Source organism: Pelodiscus sinensis, chromosome 7, assembly GCF_049634645.1.
Source record: "Pelodiscus sinensis isolate JC-2024 chromosome 7, ASM4963464v1, whole genome shotgun sequence".
Lineage (NCBI taxonomy): Eukaryota > Metazoa > Chordata > Testudines > Trionychidae > Pelodiscus > Pelodiscus sinensis.
In genome coordinates this window covers 2295937-2322500 of record NC_134717.1, presented here as the reverse complement: position 1 = coordinate 2322500, position 26564 = coordinate 2295937, and the positions used below count along the sequence as shown (strand labels likewise).

The 26564-nt window shown below is 50.1% G+C and overlaps 1 long non-coding RNA gene across 3 annotated transcripts in view; it reads left to right on the top strand.

Moving 5' to 3' along the window:
- LOC112546075 (uncharacterized) overlaps positions 1–24207 on the top strand; it is a 41702-nt gene extending 17495 nt beyond the window's left edge. For 2 of the 3 annotated variants that reach the window (XR_012905101.1, XR_012905104.1), the window contains 3 exons: positions 13136–13220; positions 18550–18697; positions 24193–24207. This is a non-coding gene — a long non-coding RNA (uncharacterized LOC112546075). Of the gene's footprint in view, positions 1–5911; positions 6003–13135; positions 13221–18549; positions 18698–24192 lie in introns of all 3 variants that reach the window. The other variant, XR_012905102.1, reaches the window with a different exon arrangement.
- The last annotated feature ends 2357 nt before the right edge of the window (positions 24208–26564 follow it).

The window sequence follows — 26564 nt, the reverse complement described above, 5'->3', positions numbered from 1 at the left end:
CATGTCCTTGACCTATGCCCAAGACTCCGGAATGAATGTGAGCAGACTTCTTGTTGCGGGTAATCAAAATGGCCGCTTCTTGTTTTGGCCAGCCGCCCTGAGGGGACGGCTCGGCCATCTGCCTCATTCTCTGAAGTTGCCCGGAGAGACAAGATGGGTGCGGGTATATCATTTATTGGATCCACTCCTGCTAGCGGGCGACGCATGCTTTCCAGCTTACACGGAGCTCGTATTCGGGGCCTGATGCTTCTCTTTGTCCAGCGGAAGCTGCTGCAATGCAAGAGATTGCCTCACCCACCGTGTCACTCTCCTGTCCTGTGGCCTATGTGGCTTCATCAACCACGCGTACAATGATTCGGGGGCTGGAGCACATGACCTATGAGGAGAGGCTGAGGGATTTGGGTTTGTTTAGTCTGCAGAAGAGAAGAGTGAGGGGGGATTTGAGAGCAGCCTTCAACTACCTGAAGGGGGTTCCAAAGAGGCTGGAGAAAGGCTGTTCTCAGTGGTGACACGTGACAGAACGAGGAGCAATGGGCTCAAGTTGCAGTGGGGGAGGTCTAGGTTGGATACTAGGACAAACTATTTCCGTAGGTGGGTGGGAAAGCACTGGGCTGGGTTCCCTAGGGAGGGGGTGGAATCTCCATCCCTAGAGGTGTTGAAGTCTCGGTTTGACCAAGCCCTGGCTGGGATAATTGAGTTGGGTTGGTCCTGCTTTGGGCAGGGGGCTGGACTCGATGGCTCCTGAGCTGTCTGCCAGCCCTGGGATTCTATGGCTCTATGCACCTTAGCCTGGGCGTTCCTTCTCCTGCCTGATTTGAGATTGCTTTAGGGTCTAAAAAAGCCACCCCCGACCTGTCTTCTTGGGAACATTCACAGCGACTCGCCTGGTGTTGAAGTGTGGGCATCCCCACGAGGTGTGTATTCGCCGTAATAGAGGCTCTGTATTTCACAGGACAGAGCCAGTTCATAGATCTCAGTCGTACCCCATTTGCCATTTCCTTTGCTGCCCCCTTGCCTTTCCCCACCTTCCTTCTCCTGGCAAAGCCCCACCCTTTCCCTGCTGCCAGGGACCTGTGCAGGGGGTCTTTTCCGTGGCTTGCCTCCATAGTAGCCCCCAAGAAGGCTGTTGCCTGCCTTCTCAGCAGCACCTAGTAAGTGGAGTGGGTGCTCTGGATAACAGAGGGCTTGCCTTACAGAGAAGATCAACCCTCCAGAGGTCGATCTTTCAGCGTTTGATTTAGCAGGTCTAGTCTAGACCCCCCAAATCAAACGCCGAAGGCAGTCCCACTCTCCAGCGTCGTGTACTCCTCATTCTGTGAGGAGTAAGGGAAACTGACTGCATTGTATGCGGTGGCTCAGTTTAAGGTAATCCAGATCCAGCTACACTTTTTACGTAGCTGGATGGTGGACTTTCAGCTGATCTGCCTGGTCTAGTGTCGACCAGGCTTGTGGGTGCCAACACGCATGAATCTGGGGGCTGGCAAAGGCTGGCTGAGCCTGGGACACTGAAAGAGCTGGGACAGCAGGCCTCATACAGGGCTCATCACGGAAACAGGAAGGCAGCTGGCCAATCACGTGCCAAGTCCCAGACCGTAGTAGCACATGCACCTTGGGGTGGAAGCCAGTCTTCTTGTAAGAACAATGCTGAGACTAGGACTGCATTTGTTAGTCTCCTGAAGACCTAATGTCTGTGGCCTAAATCCAAAACTGCATGGTCTAATACCCAGAACTCCATGGGGCATCTGGGAACAGCAGTGAAACTCAATTGCACAATATTTATTCATTAAGCGTTATCGTTTTTATTTAGCCTTATCGTAGGCCTGCAATACGGGTTGAACCTCTCTAGTCCGGCACTCTCTGGTCCGGCAACATCCATGGTCCGGCATGATTTCAGGTAGCCAGATGTCCACTTATCATGGGTGTGGCCAAGTTTCCTGCTGTCCCATAAAGTTTGTTTACAGCTACAGTGGCTCTCAGTGTTCTGTGCTGTTATTTAGCTCTAACTTACCCTAAATGTCTTCTCAGACCCCAGTAAACAGTGGAAGTGTTGGTCATGCTGCTAGACAACACGACCTCCTGTGATTTGGCAAACTCTCTGGTTCGGCACCAGTCAAGTCCTGAGGGAGCCAGATTAGAGAGGTTCAACCTATACATTTTTATGTTGGCCGTGTTGCTGTAGGCATGTGGGTCCCAGAATATAAAAGAGAGGTGAAGTCATATCTTTTATAGTGATTCCTGTTGGTGGAAGAGGCAGAGATAAGGTTTGGGGGCACACAGAGCTCTTCCTTATACATTGGTATACAGATGCTACAGGCAACATGCACAGAGGTGCGTATATTTTAATATATAAACTCCGCAAAAGGTTTGGGATATGAAATGGATTCAGTTATTCGACAACAATCGTGTTTTGTGCTGCTCTATAAGCCTCCACATTCTAGATCTAATTCCAAGACTTACATTTTTAATAATACTACCAACAAACAATCAAAACCACATTGGTGAACTATTTCATTCATATGTAAAGTGATGAGATTTCCCGCCCCTGCCCCCCTCTGGGACAACACAATATAATAAAACCTTTTTTCGACACTAAGGAAGTAGGTCCCTGGAGCAAACAATACATGGGAAAGAGATTGATTTTCACAAGCTGTTACCATGTTTTCAACCCTCATCCCCTAGCCCTGTCCAAATATATATCGGAAACCGCTCGAACAAGGAAACACGGGATCAGACAGACTTTTGGTTGAGAGACGTGCAGGGCAAAATGAATGATCACAGTCTGAAATTAATCAAAACTTTTCTAGGGGATGGATCCGATCTTCTGTAGGGGTATGTTTACACTACCCTCCTAATTCGAAATAGGAGGGTAATGTAGGCATACCGCAATTGCAAATGAAGCCCGAGATTTGAATTCCTCGTGGAATGAGGAGTACAGCTAGTTCGGATTAGGAAGCCTAATCCGAACTAGCTACTCCGTGCCGCGTGTAGCCGCGCGGCACGGGGTTCGAACTGCCGGCATTTAAAAATGGTGCCGGCCGGCTTTATGCAAATGAAGCCCGGGAAATTCAAATCTCGGGCTTCATTTGCAATTGCGGTATGCCTACATTACCCTCCAATTTCGAATTAGGAGGGTAGTGTAGACATACCCTAGGAGTCTGTCCTGCCACCTTTGATGGATTGTGCTCTTTTGGGGCAACTCATTTATGTCTGCCACCTGTTTGTGAAGTGCCGTGCATGCTTTTGATGCTACGCTGCTACAGACACCCCAGCAACTGGCAAACGGGAACTATACACCCTTCAATGCGACGTAATTTATTTTCCATCCAGTGGCTTTACATTGCTGCCATGTGTAATTGGTGCTGCACCTACCGGCAAGTGGCATTTTGAAGCATATTGGCAAGCCGTGTTTTGTAAAAGGATGGCTCCGTGAACACGAAACACGAGGGCTGTGTCAACACTGGCATGATCTTGCGCCAGAGCGGCTGCTTTTGCCCAAAAACATGCTGCTGGTCTACACTGGCAGGGAGTTCTTGCACAAGAACACTGACGTTCTAATATGTGACATCAGGGCTTCTTGCGCAAAAACTATGATGCTCCCGCTCAGGAATAAGCCCTCTTGCACAACTGTTCTTGCACAAGAGGCCAGTGTAGACAGGCAACATGAAATTCTCTCTTCCTCCTCTCCCTCCCCCCTGTAGGGAGGGTTTTTAAGGAGGCCTCAAGGCAGCCCCAATCAGCTTCACCTGGACCTTAACTGATTTGTAGCTGCCCTGATTAAGCTGCCCTAATTAGCCAGGATTGCTGACTCTCTCTGCAAGGGCTGCCTCTCTCCCCTTCCACCAAGCCCTTTAACCTGCTCTATCGCACCTGCTCTGTCCCAGTGCACACGGGTAGGACGACACAGACGCATGGCTAATTAATCCAGCAGAATCAGAAAGAAAGCAAGGATTTGGCTATCCAAACACCAGGTGTTTCCAAAAGATGAATGCACTGCCCCTACCCGTAGGCATATAGGGTACGTCTGCATGGCAGTGTTATTTCGAAATAACTAAATACGCATCAATGCTACAAGCCTTTAATCTGAAATCACGTCGAGCTGGAGGACTTCTTACTCCGACTCCTGGCAACCTCCATTCCATGAGCAGTAAGGGACGTCGAAGGAGGAGTGTTCTTCCTTCGACTTCCGGCTGTGTAGGCAGCGCCAAACGCCGAGTGAGGCTATTTTGACTTCAGCTACGCAATTGACGTAGCTGAAGTTGTGCAGCTGAATTGGACCTTAGCCCTGCAGCGTAGACGTACCCAGAGAGATCAGAGGGTGGCGATGCTGTTGAAAATACTTCAGAACAGGGCACTTTGGCACATCTCCTGCTACATCAAATTTCACAGGCTCAAACTTAAAAGGACCGAGGAGAAAAAAATAAAAGGGCTTTGAAAACTGCAGGTCACGGAGGAAATACATAAGTTTCAGTGAACAGACTTTATTTGCGAAAGGTGCATCCCCTCACAAGAGCTCTCTGAAGCTACCACCCTTGGCCTGGATCACCGAATCCCAAAGGGTGCACTTGACCTTCGAGATCAGCATTTTGCTCGCAAAAACTAAGTGCAGGGGACTTTGTGGCCCAGGAGAACGTGTCCTGCAAGACGCCTGGTGTTTTGGTGGAACAAAGCTAGGGAGAAGGAAAAGAAACAAAGCAACAACGGCGAAGAAGTCGCTGGGAATAGTCTTTGCCGAGCTGATGGCACACGTCGAGGACAGAGGCGTGGTTCCCGTCTTGAAACGAGCAGAGCTCCCGAAGTAAAACCCTCTATCCCGCCACACATTCCAGATCTCCACCCACACAATGGAGGATGCCGGGGCTGCTTGCTTTCCACCAGGATACTGGACGGGCTCTCCGAAAGCCGGGCGAGAAAGATGATGACTCCTTCTGTCCCAAACAGCGAAAATATCCAAAGAGAGCTGCTTGCAATGAATGCAGTTTTACTAGACCGGGATCCCAGATCCCAGCCAAACCAGAGCGCTCTTGGCATGGATGTCCATGGCCAAACATTAAAACACGGTGGCAACCCATTTCCATTCCTCCAGCGACTGTTACTTTGGCACAACGGTTGCAGAACAACAACACTCGTCAGCCAAGTTTAGGCGGCTAATAAGAAATGAAAGTCTAGGACCTCCAGGGGAGTATTCTTGGAACGGCTTCCAGCCCCATGTGAAGGGCCAGCGAGACAGGCAGAACTGTAGGAGTTTTAATATGTGGGGCATGCTAACACCAGGCACAAAATACCTAGCGATGGCCGAGGCCTGGGGGACAGGTGAACCCTGCTCCGGGAAGGCCGGCCTGTCTGGGACAACTGGTGGTTCTAGTTAGTTGTTGAGTATATGTATAAAAGGCTAATCTTAAAAATCAACAAATAGTCTGGTAGCACTTTACGTTTAATTCTTATGCTAATGGACTAACCAAGGATATTGGATGGCTCACACGCTATCTTCCACCTTTTAATAACTTAAAGGGGGGAGGGAAAGCTCAGTGGTTTGAGCACTGGCCTGCTAAACCCAGAGTTGTGAGATCAATTTTTAAGGGGGCCATTCGGGGCAAAATGTGTCAGGGATGGTACTGGGTCCTGCTGTGAGGGCAGAGGACTGGACTCAATGACTTCTCAAGGTCCCTTCCAGTTCTATGAGATGGTATATCTCCATATATTATAGTAACCAACCAACCAACCAACCAACGTGCTAATGGTTCTTAACAGATTCCTGTAACTACTTGAACTATTTACCCACCATCTACATGTTTTGTTGGTCCTTAGAGTGCTGCTAGACTGAGTGTTGTTTTTTAAGTTTTATCTACTCACTGTCTCTCTTTTTCATCCTCCCCTCCCCTTTCCCCCACTCCCATCCCTTATTTATCCTTAGATCTGGACTCACTATACTCCAGTCATCTGAAGAAGTGGGCTGTACCCAGGAAAGCTCATGATACCAGCTACACGTGTTGTTAGTCTTTAAGGTGCTACTAGACTATTTGTTGGTTTTTAAGTTTTTCCTGTTACAGACTCACTCGGCTACCCCGCTGAAGCTGTATAAGAGTGTCAAGGATGCCCAGGGCTTGGAGGAGCACTCTTTTTTATTGTGGATGATGGAGGTGAGGTCCAGCGATGGCTATTAGCCAGGATGGGTAGGGAGGGTGTCCCTAACCTCTGTGTGTCAGATGCTGGAAATGGGCGACAAGGGAGGGGTCACGTGATGATTCCCTGTTGTGTTCCCTCCCTCTGGGGTACCTGGCATTGGCCACCGTCGGCAGACAGGATACTGGGCTAGATGGACCTTTGGTCTGACCCAGTCTGGCCACACTTACGTTCTCATGCGGAGTAGTAAAAACAGGAATGAAGGAATTAAAAGAGGGGGACGTTGGTGCGTGAGGATGGCTGGTGGTGGTCTAGAGAGGGGTGAGCTGGGGTCCTTTCACCAGCTCAGTCCCACAAGCATGTGGTTCGTTTGTCAGCCAGGACGGCTGGTACTTGTATCTTCCAGGGTAGAACCTCTACCAAGGGCCAGGATGCGGACGGTCTTGTGTTTTAGGCACAGGACTGGAAGTCAAGACTCCTCAAGTCTACACCCCAGACTCTTTTCCTGGGCGACCTTGGGCTAGCCGGGTCATCGCTCTGCACCTCGGTTTCCCCATCTGTAAAATGGCACTAATAAAAATCCAGGGTTGCTCTCTCTCGTTCCTTCTCCTGCTCTTGGCTTTGTGTCTCTGCTGTGGCTTAGGCCCGGAAGCACTGCCCAGTGCCAGCGTATCGATTGCTCACCTCGGCCAAACCTTTCAGAGCCACCAGCTCCTTCTCTGATGGGCAACCGGTGCCACACGCCTGCCTCAGCTGAGCAGCGTGGCAAGGAGATGTGAATTAGATCAGACTTTAAAGCATATACCCCTTGTGGCCGGGTCTCTGGAGGCTGTGTGGCCTAGTGGCTAGGCTGCTGAGATGGGTGGAAAAGGGGGGGAAGGTTGCCCCCTTATCTTTCCTCTCAGAAACTCCAAGCAACTCCCTATTTCAGTCCTTAAATTTGAGGTGTGGCCCCAAGAATCCAGATTCCCCTTAGTGGGAGTTTCTTCATAGGTTGCTTCTGTTGAGTGGGGCTTACTTGCTGCCATGACTACTGGGCTGGCAGGCCCTGGTTCGTGCCCTCAGGTCACCAAACCAAGCTCCTGCCCCCTCACCAGTCAGCCCCAAAATGAGCCAGGTACCTTCCTTTTCTCTCGCATTGGTTGTCGGTAAAGTGAGGCGGAGCTGGCTGGACTCAGAGGTTTTCTTTAACCCCTCCTTTTCCACCCCCTCACAACCCTGCACTCACGGAAGTCTAGGTTAACCCTTCCCTCTGAACCTCCCAGAGTTCCTGGTCTTCTCGGTACCTGCTTTTCACCGAGACTGGGCACCTGTAGCGAGTCAGCCTGGCCTCCCGCGGAGCCGGACGTGGCAAAGACAGTCTTAGTTTGTCTCTTGGGCTGTGTCCAGACTCCATGCCTCCGTCGACGGAGGCATGTAGATTAGCCAGATCGGAAGAGGGAAATGAAGCCGCGATTAAAATAATCGCGGCTTCATTTAAATTTAAATGGCTGCCCCGATCTGCCGATCAGCTGTTTGTCGGCAGATCGGGAGAGTCTGGACGCGATGCCCCGACAAAGAAGCCTTTCTTCATCGACACAGGTAAACCTGGTTTCACGAGGCTTACCTGTGTCGATGAAGAAAGGCTTCTTTGTCGGGGCATCGCGTCCAGACTCTCCCGATCTGCCGACAAACAGCTGATCGGCAGATCGGGGCAGCCATTTAAATTTAAATGAAGCCGCGATTATTTTAATCGCGGCTTCATTTCCCTCTTCCGATCTGGCTAATCTACATGCCTCCGTCGACGGAGGCATGGAGTCTGGACACAGCCCTTGAGATGACGGAGTACACGGTGGGGAGCGAACCCTGAGGCCAAGCAGCTAAACGAATTCACAGCCCTGAGCTCTGGGGACGGAAGGAGCGCGAGTATTTTGGGCAGCAATGGAAAGCAACCTGCCTTTAAAACCTGTCGACTCTCTTTTGTGAAGTGATTTACGGTTTTGTTTGTGTGCACGGGTGCTGGAGCCCTCCGTAATGTGAATGGCCAGTATATTAGCCTGGCTAGATTGTTGAATCATGTCTCCGTATTCCCTCTGGCTTGTAAATAGCCATGCAGCACTGCCTGGCCGGACTAGTACCATGCCATAGGTATTTACAATCGCCGCGATTCACTTAATTCTAGGGCACGACAGGACATGTCCCAGCCAGGTAACCCTGTGGGACCTTCCCAGATTTTCTTGGCTTCCATGCCACTGACCATGTTTCACTCACTCCAAAGGCCTTCTTATTGATTGCCACCACCAGCCAATGAACAGAGAAACATCCCTTCATGGTCAAAGAGAGGAATCTCTTGGTAACTCGGTGCCTTTTGTAGTGCCTTCTGTCTGAGAACTCCTGGGACTTTGAAGCTGTAAGCCCCAGAACATTCCTTTGGGACACCACAGCTTTATTATGCCCATTTTACAGATGGGGAAAATGAGGACAACAGAAGAGTAGTAATTTGCCCACAGTCACCCAGCATCACTTTTCACTCTATATCCAATCAAGTCTGAAAGAATTGGGCTTGTTTAGTTTGGAAAAGAGAAGACTGATAGGGGACATAATAGTGGTTTTCAAGTATCTAAAAGGGAGTCACAAGGAGGAGGGAGCAAAATTGTTCTGCTTGGCCTCTGAGGATAGAACGAGAAGCAATGGGCTTAAACTGCAGCAAGGGAGGTTTAAGTTGGACATTAGGAAAAACTTCCTACCTGTCAGGATGGTCAAACACTGGAATAAATTGCCAAGGGGGGTTGTGGAATCTCCATCATTGGAGATATTTAAGAGCAGGTTACACAGACATCTATCAGGGATGGTCTAGACGGTGCTTGGTCCTGTCGTGAGGGCAGCGGACTGGACTCGATGACCTCGCGAGGTCCATTCCAGTCCTAGTGTTCTATGATTCTAAGACAACTGAGGTCGCCTGGATGGATTTTACTCACCACCCCAAAATTCAGTCCCAATAGGGCAGAGGCTTTTTTGTGGGTCTGTCTCCCCCCCCAAGATCTTCCCTCCAAGCATCCTTTGTCCCGTCTCTGAATTCCTTGCAAGTCCCTCTCTTCTGGGTCAGCGTACTCTGTTTCCACCGTCTCTTCTATGCGGATGTGAGGTGGGTGCCGGCATGCAGAGCTGGGCTATTAAACTTGTTTTACGACGGCACGGTTGAATTTGTTTCAAATGTACAACTTCCTGGTGACTTCTGGAGCTGGGTCCTTGTAAAGAAAGCATTTTAAACGCTGTGGGACAAGGGATGCGGTTAGGGAGGGGAAGGGGGGATGGGAGTGCAGCGAGATTACTAGGGTTACACTTTATAGGTCTATGTACTAATTTTATTGAGCTGGAACAGAGCTATTTTCAAGCCCAAGCACTTTCCAAAAAAGCCAAAAGGCATGTGGGTTTTAATGAGGAACATAGGAATTGCCAGACTGGAGCAGTCTCTTGATCCACCCAGTTATATATCCTGTCTCCGACAGCAGCCAGTCCCAGATGTATCGGAGAAAAGTGCAAGAACCCCCAATAATTAGAAGTGGAATAATCTACCCCTCATCCTAATCCCTATAAGTGTGGGTCTAGATTACACCTTTCTGTTAACAGAGAGATGTAGATTAGGCACATCGAAATTGCTAATGAAGCTGGGATTTAAATATCCAGTGCCTCATTAGCATAAATATGGCCGCCGCTTTTTTTCGAAATTGAGTTTTTTCGAAAAAAAATGGCAGTCTAGACATGGATCTGTCGAAAATAAACCTTTTTTCGACAGATCCCGTAAACCTCGTTTTTTTCAGGGATACAGTATCTGTCGAAAAAGGGTTTATTTTTGACAGATCTGCATCTAGACTGACTTTTTTTTCCCAAAAAACTCCGTTTCAAAAAAAGCAGCGGCCATGTTTCTGCTAATGAGGCATGGGATAATTAAATCCTGGCTTCATTAGCAATTTCAACATGCTTGATTTGCAGCCCTCTGTCGACAGAGAGATGCAGTCTAAACGTAGCCTAAGAGTTAGAGCTCATTGTGTTCCCGGAAGTATGAGGTTTCATATCCTTCCCAAATTTCCTTCCTAAATATAACAACTCTGGGTATTCATCTTCTTCATATAAGTGTCCTAACCTTGTCTTTGAATCTTGCTAAACAGTTGGCCTCACTGACATCCTGTGTCGGTGAGTTCCACAGTCTAATTATGCTCTGTGTGAACAAGTATTTCATTTGATCCGTTTCGAATTTGCCACCTTTCCATTTCGTTGAATGTCTCCTTGTTTTTATAAGAACATAAGAATGGGTCAGACCAAATGTCCGTCTAGCCCAGTGTCCTGTCTGCCGACAGTGGCCAATGCCAGATGTCCCAGAGGGAGTGAACAGAACAGGAAATCATCCAGTGATCCCTCCCCTGTCACCCATTTCCAACCTCTGACAAATAGAGGCTAGGATACCATTCCTACCCTTCCTGACTAATAAGTATTGATGGACCAGTCCTTCATGATTGTATCTAGCTCTTTTCTGAACCCTGTTAAAGTTCTGGTCTTCACAACATCCTCTGGCAAGGAGTTCCGCAGTTGTACTGTGCACTGTGTGAAGAAAAACTTCCTTTTGTTTGTTTTAAACCTGCTGTGTCTTCACTTCATTTGGTGACTCTCAAGTCTTTTGTGTAAAGAGAGAGGGAGAACAGACTCTCCCAAACAACTTTCTCTAGCCCATCTGTAATTTGGGTCCATTCACTGCGTTCCTTCTCATTTGTCTCCTTTCTCAGGCAAACCAGCCTAGTTTTCAAGTCTCTTGTCATGATGAGCATTTTTCTATGCACCTAATCATTTTTACTGCCTGCTCCGAGTTTTGCAGTAATCCCCCGAGGTGTTATTTCTGGGTGGAGCAATGGAGAGCCTCTCTGTTCTGCTGCATTCCCAGCCGACGCTGAGTCTGAGGTAAGAACAGAGGCTGCTCATTGGTGGTCTGTCAAGCGAGCGTTAATCTCCCGAGAGAGTTTCTTCTCCCTTGCACTTGGACAACGTCCCCTTGGTTTCATGTCACGCAACAGATTTTACGATATCCCCGCCTGCCAATGTAGACTGTTAGGGTACGTCTAAACTACATGCCTCTGTCGGCAGAGGCATGTAGATTTGTTTGTTCAGCAAAGGCAAATGAAGCTGCGATTTAAATGATTGCAGCTTCATTTACATTTACATGGCTGCCGCGCTGAGCCGACAAACAGCTGATCAGCTGTTTGTCGGCTCACGCGCTAGTCTGGACGTTCCCCCTGTCAACATCAAAGCCCTTTGTCGGCAGCCCCGGTAAACCTCATCCCACGAGGAATAACGGGGCTGCCGACAAAGGGCTTTGATGTCGGCAGGGGGAACGTCCAGACTAGCACACGAGCCGACAAACAGCTGATCAGCTGTTTGTCGGCTCAGTGTGGCAGCCATGTAAATGTAAATGAAGCTGCGATCATTTAAATGGCGGCTTCATTTGCCTTTGCCTATGTGTCTAATCTACATGCCTCTGCCGACAGAGGCATGTAGTCTAGACACAGCCTTAGGGTATGTCTAGACTACATGCCTCTGCCGACAGAGGCATGTGAAATAGTCTACCCGACATAGTCAATGAAGGGGGGATTTAAATATCCCCGGCGTCATTAAAATAAAAATGGCTGCCGCGCTGTGCCGGCTCAGCTGATCGTCGGCACAGCGCAGCAGTCAAGACGTGGATCGGTCGACAGGGGAAGCCTTTGTTGACCGTTCCTGTAAACCTCATTTCAGGAAGCCAGAGGGAGGCTGCTATTGGGGAAACAAAAACCAGGTTCGATGCCGGATCGGCTGTGTCTGCATCAGGGGAAGAAGCTGCAGGCCTGCAGGCTCATGGCCTAGCACTGTGCCGCAGCTCATTGGTTGCCTAGCGCCCCCTTCCAACAGCTGATCTGGCCTTGTGGTGGTCTCTTCTCATGGGGTTATTCTCCACTCCAGCCTACCCTAAGGGCCGACCTTCTCCCAGGCCCACCCGCTGCTCTGCCTTCACGGCCAGAGTGGAAACTCCCTCCTTGAAACTCTGTTCTCTGTACCCAGAGAGAGGGACCTCAGAGTCCTTTCTCTCTCACCCTTCAGCCACCTTCTGCTCCACGCTTCCTCCTCTCTGTAACAGAAACCACCCAGTTCCTTCCCCAGTTGGGACTCGTCTTTAATCGGGTCTGGGCCCACCCTCCAGTTGCAGCCAGCACTGTTAAGTGGCTTTCCAGGGCCACATGAACGTTTTATGGGATAGGGGCAGAGGCTCAGTGCGTGTCCCGGCAGCAGCACTGTCAGGCAGAAGCAATTTGAGGTGTCCACCCACGGCATGTCCACCGAGTGGTAGAACCGAACCTGGGACCTCTGGAGCTTAGTGCATGAGCCTCTGCCGCTTGAGCTAAAAGCCAGCTGGCTCTCAGCGAACAGAAGGGACCTCATGAGTCATCAAGTCCAGTCCCCTGCCCGCACGGCAGGACCATCTGGATCATCCCTGATCAATGTCTATCCAACCTGCTCGTCAATATCTCCAGAGATGGGGATTCCACAGCCTCCCTCGGCAATTTATTCCAGTGTTTGACCCCCGACAGGAAGTTTTTCCTCATGTCCAACCTAAACCTCCCTTGCTGCAATTTAAGCCCATTGCTGCTTGTCCTGTCCTCAGAGGTCAAGGTGGCAGTATGGTTTGTGGGACCTTCCTGCTTTTCCCCCCCTACCCAGCAACCGTTTCCTTCCTCCTGTGTCCTGCAATGCCCAGGAAGAGTTGGGATTTCAGCACGTTTGCAAGGAGCTATTCGGGACTACCAGGGCTAAGTCCTGGTCCAAGGAAATCACTCACTGCCCGGCCATATGGGCCATGATACATGAAAGTAAATTGCTCCCCATCGGGAGGACTGATAGAACCCCAGAACTCTGTGCTAAACATTCCCACTGAGAAGGCTGCAGGGTCATGACCAATGCTCCGAGATCACTGAATTATCTTTAAAAAAAGTCTTCCTCCTCCTCTCCGCAGGCGCTGTCCTTCCTGGTTCGGTCGCGCGCCGCCAGCCTGGCATTCGGCAGCATCCCGTACACCCAGGGCCTCACTGAGTCATCAGGTGTGTGCCTCTCTGACCTCCCTAGCAGAACGGCCCCCCGCGGGACAGACACAGGCTGGTACAATCGGCTGGCAGGTCTGAGCTCATCTGGCAGCTTCATTCCCCGCTGGTGCACTCAGAGATCGTGCCCATTGACAAGCACAGAGAAATACAAGCCGTGTAACTGTTCTGCCCGGACTGACTGAGTTCCCTCCATCCCCACCCTCCCGGGCCTGGAGACAGCACAGAAACCTGGACGTCGGCTGATTGCCACATTTTCTTTGCAATTGCTTGGTCCAGAGGGACCAGCAGCCAGGATAAGCCCGCTTCCCCCACCTCTGAGCGGACCTAGCCCAGGTATAGCCCTCAGTCCTTCCGGTTCTAGGTGAAGCCAGCCTTTAAAAGCCGCGAGGAAGGGAGAGAGCCTTGGTTCGACCTATGACTGCATCTCTCGCTCCCCAGGGCGAGCCGTTAGAACAGGCCATGGGACGGTGGGCAGGGAGCCAGCACCTCTCTGAGCATGTGCCTTCCTGTGGTTTGGTAGCCTTTAAAACAGATCTGATCACAAAGCAAAATGGGACAGCAGGATGCTATTGTGGGAGCTGGAAATTAGACCTTACGAGCTGCCCGGGCCTATTTTTATGGTCAGTAATGAAGGTGATGGCAGCATTGAAACCCAGGGCACCAAAATAAAAGGTGGGCGGGCACCTAAAACGTGCTGCTGCAGGGAGCCTCGGTCCCACCCCTCCAGGAGAAAGGGGGTCACAGGGATTTTAACCACGCAGCTGCTGGGAAAGTGCCCAGGGGTGTCCTGGATCAGAGTACCCCGGCCCTGAATCCGCTGGGCCCTAACACTTTGCTGAGGACTTTGCCAGCTGCGCAGAACAAGCTGGGTGGATGAGGTGGTTGGATTTGTCAGGGTGCCATACGGTTGCCCTCCCTCCTACCCATCCCGACTTGCTCTCTGGCTGGCAAAAGGGAATGCTCCAGATGCCGGTGCTGGAGACAAACTGAATTTATAGGCTCCCTATAGACGTCCTATTAAAGATCTGGAGAAATTCTACCAAAGGTACCCGAGGAGAAGATTGCAAAAGCGACGAGGAGTCCTGTGGCACCTTAGAGACTAACTGAAGTGTAGGAGCATAAGCTTTCGTGGGCAAAGACCCACTTCGTCAGATGCATGTAGTCAGATGCACGAAGCGGGTCTTTGCCCACGAAAGCTTATGCTCCTACACTTCAGTTAGTCTATAAGGTGCCACAGGACTCCTCGTCGCTTTTGCAGATTCAGACTAACATGGCTACCCCTCTGATACGAGAAGATTGGGCACCATGTGGCAGGACAGACGGACCAACGTTTGTGTCCTCGCTGAGGCTGATTCCTGCAGCATCGAGGGGATAATCGCCCACAGGCGGCTATGACGGGCTGGTCACGTGGTCAGGATGCCTGACACACGCTTGCCTACAGAGATTTTTTATGCTCAGCGGAGGACCGGGACGAGGTCTCGGGGCGGGCAGAGCAAGTGCTACGGAGACGTCCTTAACACCTCGGTAAGGCGTGGCATTGATGCTGGCACCTGAGCGAGGCAGGGGAAGGGTCGGGGAACCTAGAGGACCCCCCATCAAAAACGATGCCCGACACTCTGAGATCAAGCATCGTCTCCATGAAGAGGACCAGGGAGCCCAATGTAAGGAGCACGCCGGATCCTGCATTGGCATCACTGGAGACCTCATGGGCAGCCACTGCCACAGCATCGTGTTCCTCACCAGAACTGGCCTCATTTCTCATCTTCGCACTCATCAGGTAGAGGGATCCACGAGGAAACCTTACTCGCTTCCCAGCGAGATTTACGTACCAGAGGAGGAGCTGGGTTGCTCCGTAACTTTGAAAACAACGAGCAGTCCTGTGGCCCCTTAGAGACTAGGAAATATATTAGGTCTTGGGCTTTCATGGGTAAAAGCCACTTCTCTCAGCCCAGCTCTGCAAACACACTTTCCTCCTGACACCCACCTGTCCTGCAGTGGAGGTGTGCCAATGCCTAAGCGGACCTCCCGTCCCACCCTGCTAGACAGTCCTGGGTTCTCCAACCCTGGCCTGCTGCCTCTCTGCGGTCCCTTATGCAGATCTCATGCAGCTCTGCCAATGCCCTTCAGTCCTGACCTGCTGTCTTCTTGCTGTCCCAGCCCTGGACTTTGGGTACAACATGCACCCCAGAGTTAACATCAACCTCAGCAGGGCTTAACCTAGCTGCCTAGTTGACCTTTCAATTGCTCATCAGCAGATGCTTAAAGATGCACCCTCGCCAGTGTGTGTCGGTATGTTTCTGATTGTAACGGACAGTCTCCCCATTGCTTGAGACCTTCCTGGCCAAGTTCCCACCAGGATTTGGGTAAACCACTTTCCTTTTCATCAGGAGTGTTGAGCGCATGTCAGAGCAGACACCAGAGTGTAGAGGTTGCTTACCCTTCAGTGTCCTAGGTAATGAGCATGACTCAGCATCCTTCTCCTTCTACTGGAAGGTGTGTTTCATAGGGATGGAGTGCATGTAGTACCGGGGAAAGATCTAAAAGAGAGCATCGGGTCTGTTCCTGCTCAGAGACTGGAGGAATTTGGAGCCAGTTCTGAACTGTGCACCAAACCAGAAATCGTAAACCTTCCGATGCTGAACTTTGGAGAAGTTCAGATTCTGATCAAATCCCTGAAGGAGGGGCTCTTTGATCATGGGACCTTACTGGATCTGCAGAACGAGATAGGTGACCTTCTTAGAGGCAATTCTCTTGTGACATTTAGTTTCCTGGCCTCCATGTGGGGGCAAATCAGGAAGCTGAGAGGTGCACAAAAAGAAAAATGATGGGGAAGAATAATTAAATAAACTTTTTGAAAACTCAGAAAATGGTTGGGTTCTTCTAATCTCTGATTGCCAGAAGCTGGAAATGGGTGACAGGGGAGGGATCGCTTGATGATTTCCTGTTCTGTTCACTCTCTCTGGGGCACTTGACATTGGCCACTGTTGGAAGGGACTTTCAGCATAGAAAAATAGGAGACTGGGGGCAGGGGTGATGATAGAGGTCTATAAAATCATGACTGGTGTGGAGAAAGTGAATAAGAAAAAGTCATTTACTTGTTCCCATAATAAAAAAACTAGGGGTCACCAAATGAAATGAATAGGTAGCAGGTTTAAAACAAACAAGCAAAAGGAAGTATTTCTTCATGCAACACACAGTCAACCTGTGGAACTCCCTGCCAGAGGATGTTTTGAAGACCAGGATATTAATAGGGTTCAAAAAAGAACTAGATAAGATCATGATCCATTGATGCTTATTAGCCAGAATGGATAGGAAAGGAATCCCTAGCTTTTGTTTGTTAGAATCTCACAACAGGTGATGAGGAGGGATCACTTGATGATTACCTGTTCTGTTCACTTCCTCTGGGGCACCTTGCATTGGCCACTATCCGAAAACAAGACACTGGGCTAAATGTACCTTTGGTCTGACCAAGTAGGATTGTTCTTGTGTTCTTCGGGCTAAGAGTTGGCCGTGAAGGTGCATTGTAGGTTGCTCCATGGCACCGGAAATTTACACACTTGGATCATTTTTTCGTACCACAACCATCCTTCCCATCCAGCGCAACATTTTATGCTGGCGACAAACGCAACCCCAGCGCCACCTTCCCTGGGATTCAACACGTCGCTTTTGAGCAGAATATCATGAACCCAGCACCATGCTCAGCAGATGCGTGGCCCGTAAAGACTACCCAGGCCATCATGGATTGCTCTGCTGGTCCACTCAACCAGCTGTTTGCCAGGAATGGACTCCCGTTAGAGCCGGCGCTGCTACAGCCATTGCTTTGGTCACGACTGTTCTGAGCTAGAAATACACCCTACGTTATTCCTCTGATTAGCAAGCAGCCAAAAGGGGACTGTGTGTGTGTGTGTGCGGGGGCGGGGGAACAGAGCACAATGCAGCTCCGCTGAGGTGAAGAGAGCTAGATGGACCTTTCATCTGACCCAACAGAACTGCTGCCCCTTAGAACTTCCAGGCTGGCTTGGGCTTGTACTTGGAAGGTGGCAGGAATTCACTTCTCAGGGTCCCTGGCGATGGGTCTCACGGTTGTTGCCCCTGGTGGAAGACAGAGCAGTTGTTAGGCAGCTCTGTCCTACAGCGGCAGCCAATGGCCATACACAGAGACCATCCCAGCAGCTGGCGATCACAGTGGGGTGCAGGGATCTCCTGACCACTCCCCCCTGGCTCTGATCTTGGGGGCAAGGAAGAGGGTGGGCAGAGAAGGCCCCACTGCAACGGATCTTTGCCGTAAGATGATTTCCTTATGCAAAGACAATCCTTCTGTGTCCCTCTAAGTCGGGGTTAAGGCTGCTTAGCCCTGGAATGATGCAAAGTGGCCTTAACAGGGCCAAGGCGTGTGTCCAGTCACATTACCCCTTAGGGAGGAAATTCCCCCAGCCGCAGAAGTGCACGTGAAACAGGGCACACGTGCCCCCCCTGTCTGTGTACCGCACGGGTGTCAGCACGTGTGTGTGCCCTTTCGTAAGTGAGACACCTCCCTGTGCATGAACGCTGAAGCCGTCACCCCCATAAAACCCAACTGCCCCCAAGTAGGGTGTTTAAAACTCAGTTTTACATAAGAACATTGGAGAACAGTCAGGCTGGGGGAGACCAAAGGTCCATCTAGCCCAGTGTCCTGTCTGCCCCAGAGTGAACAGAACAGGAAATCATCAAGTGACCCCTCCCCTGTCTCCCATTTCCAACCTCTGACAAGTAGAGGCTGGGCAACCATCCCTGCCCATCCTGGCTAATAGCCACTGATGGACCTAACCTCCATGAATTTATCTAGTTCTTTTTTGAACCCTGTTAAATTCCTGGCCTTCACCACATCCTCTGGCAAGGAGTTCCACAGGTTGACTGTGCGCTGCGTGAAGAAAAACTTCCTTTTGTTTGTTTTAAACCTGCTACCTATTCATGTCATTTGGTGACGCCCTAGTTCTTATGTTATGGGAACAAGTCAATATCTTTTCCTTATTCACTTTCTCCACACTGGTCAGGATTTTATAGACCTCTATCCTATCCTCCCTTAGTCTCCTCTTTTCTAAGCTGAAAGTCCCAGTCTTTTGAATCCCTCTTCATATGGCACCCGTTCCAAACCCCTCATTATTTTTGTTGCCCTTTTCGGAACCATTTCCAATGCCAATATATCTTTTTGGAGATGAGGTGACCACATCTGTACGCAGTATTCCAGATGTGGGCGTACCATGGTTTTATATAGAGGCAATAAGATATTCTCTGTCTTATTCTGTATCCTTAATGAGTCCTAACATTCTGTTGGCTTTTTTGACAGCTGCCACACACTGAATTGGAGTCTCCGATCCAACTATTAATGGTTCAGAGCTGGAAAATTGCAAGGCTCCACATTATGCCGACGTGAGGAAAGAGTTTTATTTTGGCCAGTGAGTCTGGAAGTCACAAATTATCTATTTGTAGTACAGGTAAATGAAGACTTGAGTAACTTTTGTCCAATGAGAAGAGTGTGTGTATTTCAGCCCTGGAGAGAGACAGCAAGAGCATGCAGTTACAAGATTCAACCGTGAAATTAATTATAGGGAGAGGAGTCTTGGGGTGAGATTCCAGGGCCATTTATAGCTAAATAATGTCTGTTTTCCTGTCATAATTGTTTAGGGCAAGGAGATTAGAACAGCCGGGTCAAGAGGGTTTTATTTCCCAACTTCAGATTACAGTAGAGCTGCTCCAAACCCACATGGGTTTTGAACCGACAGATATATTATTTGCTCCTGGGGAAAACCCAGCGTGAGCTCTGGCAAAGGAGTTTTGCTTTGTCCACAAAAACCAGATGGGTAGATGCCCTCCATCGGGACTGTGCTGGCCACGGTGACCCATCGGCTGCTGACGGGAGGCGGCGGAAATTCAGTCGAGTAGCGTGTAGGGATCATGTGGACTTTGCATTTTCCCACAGTGCTGGCTGGAGTCTCTAAGCTGTTAGCAAGTTTGTTTTTCAGAGGAGCTCAGGGATTATGCGTGTCCTTCTTATCGTGCAATCATGAAACTGTACGTTAACTCCATGTTTGGGTCCCCGGCATCTGTGCCTCTGTAGCTTATAGTTCAGTGGTTCCCAAACTTTTCAGCATCACGCCTCCTTTTCGATTTTTGAGAAACCCTCATGCCCTCCCTCCTCCCCCACCCGCAATAGCAGCAAAACTTGTTGAGCAGAAAAAAAAAAATAAAGGTGCTGACTGGGGCCGAAAAACAAAAATAGCAGCAAAACGTATGGGGGGTTTTAATGGGAGGGAGGCTGGGTCACCTCATGCCCCCCCCAGAATTTCTTCACACCCCCGCAAGGGGACAAGCCCCCCCAGTCTGGCAACCCATGTATATAGTTCAACAGCTGGTCGTCGATAGGCATCTTGAACTGCTGGTTTAGACAAACAGCCGTTCAGTACACCGGTTGCAGATATTGCTTCTAGGCAGGGTCTCTCACGATGAATACAGCTCGGACTGCTCACACGGCCAATTTCAGCCCAGAGAGATGGGGCTACCCACATGCCATGCACAGCCCACGCAACGGCAGTGCCTGTTGTCAACACAGGGTCCTCCGGACAATGCGCATCAGTTCTGACGGACAGTGCTCGCCGTGGCAGGAGTTTGGTTTCCGTGGCCCCATCAGATTTGGGTGTGGCTGGCACCGGGTGCTTTTGACATGACCAGTGACAGAGCCAACACACTGCAGTGAGGCCAAATTTCTTGGCAGAGAGCTAGGAATGGGTGACAGGGGAGGAATCACGTGAGGATTTCCTGCTCTGTTCACACCTTCTGGGGCATCTGGCATTGGCCACTGTCGGCAGACAGGACCCTGGGCTAGATGGACCTTTGCTCTGACCCGGTGTGGCCGTCCCTATGTTTTTATGCAGGAGGACCATACAAATCTAAGCCAAACAGATTCTACAAGTCACCTGTACTGATGTATATTTTACACGCAGCATGTTTCGTAGGTAGATAGATGGGCTGTTTCTGTGTAGAGTACTGCTTATTTACATAGACGTAAAGACATCAGAATTACAGAAAATTGGGGGGGAGGGAAGGAGGAACCAGCTAAGAGCACATAACCCGTGACTGAATTGGCCGTTTAGTGTACTGTGTTGATAAGAATATAAGAATGGCCGTACTGGGTCAGACCAAAGGTCCATCTAGCCCAGTATCCTGTCTGCCGACAGTGCCCAGCGCCAGGTGCCACAGAGGGGGTGGACCGAAGACAATGATCAAGTGAGAACTATAGAGAACTTTCTGGGTGTCTGGCTGGTGAGTCTTGCCCACATGCTCAGGGTTTAGCTGATCGCCATATTTGGGGTCGGGAAGGAATTTTCCTCCAGGGTAGATTGGCAGAGACCCTGGAGGTTTTTCGCCTTCCTCTGTAGCATGGGGCACAGATCACAGCTGGAGGATTCTCTGCATCTTGGGGCCTTCAAAGTATTTGAAGGCTTCAATACCTGAGATATAGGGGAGAGGGTTATTCTAGGAGGGGTGGGTGAGATTCTGTGGCCTGCACTGTGCAGGGGGTCAGACTAGATGATCAGAATGGTCCCTTCTGACCTTAAAGTCTATGAGTCTATGATTGGTCTCGTGACACCCTTCTCCAGCCTCTGACAAATGATGAAGCGTCAGGCCCTTATGAAATGCTCTGGTGGCCTGTGAACAGCCTTCCGGAAGTAGGTTGAGCACCCCGTAGCACTGTATTGACCAGTGCGGGAAAACCGAGGCTAGGGAGTGGGCCGGATGAGCAATTCTCATCCATCTCAGTGGCCCTCAGGCGGCAGGTTCCCCCACCCCGGGGGGGGGCTCTTTGTACCGTCTGTTACTAGTTCCAGGCACGGTAATGCAGTGCTAAAAGCCCACAGGGACAGAGATCTTTCCTGGGCATAACCTTGCCGGGGGTGAGGAATTGTTCTGGGAAATCAGAGCCAGGGGACAGAAGTTGCATAGCATGGCCTCGCAGAAGCACAACTAGCGTTATCAGCAGAGTTCCTTGGGACTGGAGCTCTTTTTAACTCAAGGGCAAACAAACCCCAACAGGAGAGTAAAAATAAAATGTTATCAAGGCGGGAAGGGGCTCTGAGGACTAAACAGCTTCCTATATTTAGGCAGGCCAATGTAAACTAAGCAGGATGCTGGGCCTTGTCTGAGGCTCTGTGCGAATCCAACTCCTGCGGGTACTGTACGTACAGCACAGACGGTATCTCCTGCTTCCGTTCTCATTGGCAGAGTTATTGGGCTTTGTCAAGAGGATAAGCTGAGGAGTCCAGGTGAAAGAGAGGCAGGGGACAGTCCTATCCTAGACACACCTTCCGCCAGGTCCTACTGCCATACCACCTGGAGGCGTGAGTCATCAGAGGCCAGACATGAAATTCTTTCCTTCCCCGGCTGCTGTAGCCTCCCCTCCATTCAGGAAAGCACATGCAGAACTGTCAGGAAGTGTGAGTGTTTTCTGGAACCAGGTGCTTAATGCTGTTCTGCTTTGGGACAGAGAGGTTTTCATCTCTCTTCACCACTGAATAATTTCTAAGGAAAGCATGCCCACACCCCTTGAGTTCAGTAGCAGGTGTTAATGAGGCTAATTAAGAGGACCGCATGTATCCCATTCCTAGCTTTTGATGTGAAAATGTGGATGTTAAAAGAAGGAGAAATTGGCTTTGTAATGCACCAACCATCATCTGAGGAAGTGGGTTTTGCCTAAGAAAGCTCATGATACTCTATACCTATAGGCTGCGTCTAGACTGGCATGATTTTCCACAAATGCTTTTAACAGAAAAGTTTTTCCGTTAAAAGCATTTGTGGAAAAGAGCGTCTAGATTGGCACGGACGCTTTTGCGCAAAAAAGACGCGGTTTTGCGCAAGAAAGCCCCGATCGCCATTTTCACCATTGGGGCTTTTTTGCTCAAAACGGTTCTCAGCTGTCTACACTGGCCCTCTTGCGCAAAAGCATTTGTGCAAGAGGGCTTTTTCCCAAACGGGAGAGTCATTGTATTTGCGGAAGAACACTGACAATCTTACATGAGATCGTCAGTGCTCTTGCACAAATTCAAAGCTTCCAGTGTAGACAGCTGGCAAGTTTTTCCGCAAAAGCATGTGCTTTTGCGGAAAAACTTGCCAGTCTAGACGCAGCCATATTGATTAGGGTGTGTCTACACTGCAGGTCTTAATTCAAAATAAGCTACACAATTTGCGTAGCTTATTTTGAATTGAGTCAATTTCAAAAGAGCTTATTTAGAAATTTGGCGCTGTGTAAAATAAACCGCTATTCCAAAATGTCCCTTACTCCTCATGGAATGAGGTTTACAGGGATGTCAGAATAGCGAGCCCATGATAGTTTGAAGTAACAGGCTTGCTTCAAAGACGTGGAATAGCTAGTACCCTGAAATAGCGCCGCTGTGTGGACGTACCCTAATGTATCAGGGGACTACATGTTGTTTTTAAAGTTACAGACTAACATGGCTTCCTGTCTGAGACTTGATTGATTTAAATTTGGAGAAATGCAGGGAGAAGGAGCACATCATGCGCATGACACATTTGGGGACGGACAATGGCTGCATTGAGGCAGTTTTGGGAAAGGGACAAGAGACTTTTCCCCTGCACCATCATGCAAGAATCATCATCGGTCTTGGGTAGAAGAAGATGCTGCTGGGTCCACATTGCATTTTCACTTCACTCCCCTCGCTGGCTTCCACCTCCCGGGTGTGGCTGTACCAGCCTAGATGCTTTGCAGCGCCTGGAGATCCGGCGACCGGCTGCGACTGGCATTGCTGCACTTTACTCCTTGCTTGAAACTGGGGTGAGCCGGGTGAGTGCAAAAGGCAATTTTGGGTAGCGGTGCCCGCCTACCCGGAGAGGTTAGACGGAATGTGTGTGTGTGTGTGGGGGGGGGCTGCTGGTGTGCTGAGACCCCTCCTACCCCACACCAGCCAGCCACGTCCCATTGTTTCCTTGTCCCTCTCACAGGTCTGTAGCCATCTGTTGCCCTGTATTTACATGGTGAGCTCTGTAGGGGAGAGGGTGTCTTTTGGGGCTGTGTTTGTACAGCCCCTAGCACACGACCTGGGCGCCGCGGTGCTATGAGAACACAAGCTAGAAATAGCAAGACGTGCCATTTCCAAAAGGGACAGAGGGGCTTGGCAGCCAGCACCCTAGGGAGCCCGGTGCGGGGGAAGGGCTTGCCTTCTTACCAGCTTTACAAGAAGTCCAGAAAAGCGGGACCCAACATTAGAAGCAGGGCGCTTGATGGGATACCCGCAATGACCTCAGGTACCTGCTCCATTCTTATGAATTGGGACCTCCCTGGGCCAGCACCCTTGGGACCCAACTAGTCCCGGATGAGGGTGGTCCTTTCTGGTCCCCCTGCTGCTGGCCCGGCTCTGCCGCCATATCAAGCTTCACTTCTCTCCCTGTGACATTGTGTCAGTCTCCCGCTCCCTCTCAGCATCACGCCGGGCTCTCCCCCAGCTCTGCAGTGCACCGGGACCCTCTGATCCAGCCAGGAGGAGGCTCGCTTGTGTCTGGGTCTCTGACAGCTTCCTTTGGCTTCTGAAAGCCTGGTCGTGAGTCCTCACAGGACTCTGCCTCCCAGCTGCGGCTTCAGGACTAGCACGGGGCGAGATACATTCTGCAGTATGCCTGCATTCTGCGCTGGCTCTGACTACTCTGTGGGCAGCTCCCCCGGGAATCCACGGGGCAGCTGGCTCTGGGGCAGAGCACGTCAGCGGCTGAATGCTCCACCCAGCAATGCTGCCCCACGAACTGAGCAGCCTTCAGCCGTCTTAAATTGCACGCAGGGAAAGCTGTGGAGAGCCAGCCTTAAAAAGACCACCCCAGTGGCGGGAGCCAGGAAGTGAATTTTGTTGAACTCCCAGGAGTTGGGCCTGGCTTAACATCAGGCTGAATCCGGCGCTCACACTGTAACCATCTTGCCTCCCTCTAGGTGGTCCTGACAAGGCAGGTCTTGCTGCTTTTCAAGAGGGACGATCCTGTGATACAAGAATAATTATTTTCAAACTGGGGCTGAATGTTGCTGCGGCTGCTTTCGGTTTCTGCAGCTGAGAAAAGTTCTGCTCTGCTGGAGGGCTTGCTTTCCCCCGAGGTGCGTGCTCTGCATCATTCCCCGACTTTCCAGCTGGATTCGACGGAGGCACGTGGCCTCCCGAAGTCAAGAGTCTGCCTCGTGATCCCAGTTTGGGAATCAACGCTCCAAAGAGGATTTAAAATCCGGGATCCTTTTTTTTGCTTCTTTTCCTAACCACAAAACCCTTGTGGGTTCCATTGACTAGCAAACGTACCACTCTCGTAACCTCCTTTTGTGTTACATGTGTAACCCAGTTGTTACCCCAGTGTATTTATGACATTGTTAGTAATGCTTCACAGAGCAAGGTGTTTCAGAGAAATAATCCGAGTGTATTCTCCTGCAGCTCGCTAGCACTAATGTTCCTCTCCCTTCCATTTCTAGCTGGGGCCAGTCTTTCTCTTTTATTTGCAGGGCTTCTTTATTTTCAGGAGCTTTCTCTGAGCCAGTTCCTCTCGGGTACCGATCTGAGATTGTGAACGAGGGGGAGTTGGTAAGCTCTGTTCTCAGAGGCCACCGAACAACTCAGGGGGTAGCGTGCCACAAACTCACTTCACCATCAGGGTCAGGAATCGCTACTTTAGTTGCGATTTTCAGCATGGAAACCAAGGGCCCACCAATGCCCACCTAGGGCATTGCATAGACGAAGGCTGGGAATGGGGAAGTAGCATCCTGTATTCTCCTGCCACTGGAAGATAGATGGCCTGGATGGTCTAACAGGCTTTTCCCATTTGTAGCTTCTATGACCTACATGTTGAAAGCACATAAAGGAGAGGGAATTAATCCCCTAACACCCACAGTGGTAGGTGTTATTCCCATTTAACAGTGGGGGAAAGTGAGGCACGGAGTGGTGAAACAGCTTGCTAAAGGGCAATAAGTCACGCCAGTGGCAGCACTGAAATTAAAATGGAATCTTCCTGACTCCCAGCTGAGTGTGTCATCTGCGAAGGAAAACAACACGCACCTGCTGATCAAATTCTGGAGCGACCAGAGAAAGGGTATGAAGAGAAGCTGATGTCTGGGTGGATCGTTCTCCATTGTTGTGATATACGGATTAAAGAAAGAGGTGTTTATTTAAACACACACACACACACACAAACAGCCTTCCTCACAGCTTGAGTTCCAGCTTTGTCTTTTGGTTAGCAGTGACCACACCCTGCCTACAAATTTATATAGAGACATCTAGTGGCTGAATATTATATGGCAAGTAAATAGACTATCACATCCACTGAGCCAAATTTTGAAAGGCCTCAACCCTGCATCTTTCAAATCAATGGGAGCTTTGCCGAGGCCTTTGAGGCATGACCTACGAACAAGGCCTGAGTTTCTTCTGCTTTTGCTTCTGCTGAAGGCAATACCAGGTGACACTGAGGGCTGGTCAGGGGAGGGGGGCTCGGTGTGGCACAGCTCAGGTGGCGCTGAGGGCTGGTGGGGGAAGGGAGCTGGCTGAAGTCACAAAAAGCCCAGATCTGCACATAAAGGTGTTCAAACTTGTATCCAAATTGTGCCCCATCTCCAAGAACCACATTCCTACCAGTCAATTGCAAAAAAGGGCCCTGCCATGATGCCATGATGGTTCCACAATTTCATGTGTTCCCAGTTGGGTCCTTCTTGGCCACATGCTCTCCGCCTGTCCCCCAGCATTTTCTCTGCCTGCCTCTGCATTTGCAGTCTTGGAGGCTGGGCGGAGGTCAACATGCTGATGATCCTGCAGCAGGTTTCACCAATGCCTTTCCACCCTCGTAAACCTCTCGAGAGCCTGGCCCTCAATCATTTGCACACGCAAGCTTCCAGGTTTGCACAAGTGTGTATTTGCACATGCAAACTGGATATTTAGACATATCCTTATACCCTCCATGAATTTGCCTGGGCAAATGTGGCACATGCCGTTGCAACTTTCGCATGCACAAATCGAAAGTGTGAAAACTGCTCGTGCACACCTCGGCATGCAGGAAATACGGGTGAAAGTTTCGATGCCACTTTTTAGAATAAAGGGAAATGCTTTTTGGAAATCCATTTTCTGAGGATGTAGCTCAGTCCCAAAGTACTCAGGATTGGGTTTGTTGTCCCCTGTTCTCGCAAGGATAAAACAGAAACCTGAAGCATCCCAGCCAACCGCTTGCTTTGCCAGGAACACATCCCCCTTTCGTTTTTCCCCAGAAACCTCATTTTTGTTGTTATCATCGGTTACATTTTATTTTTGCCAAACGATAGTGAAATTCCCCTAAAAGTTC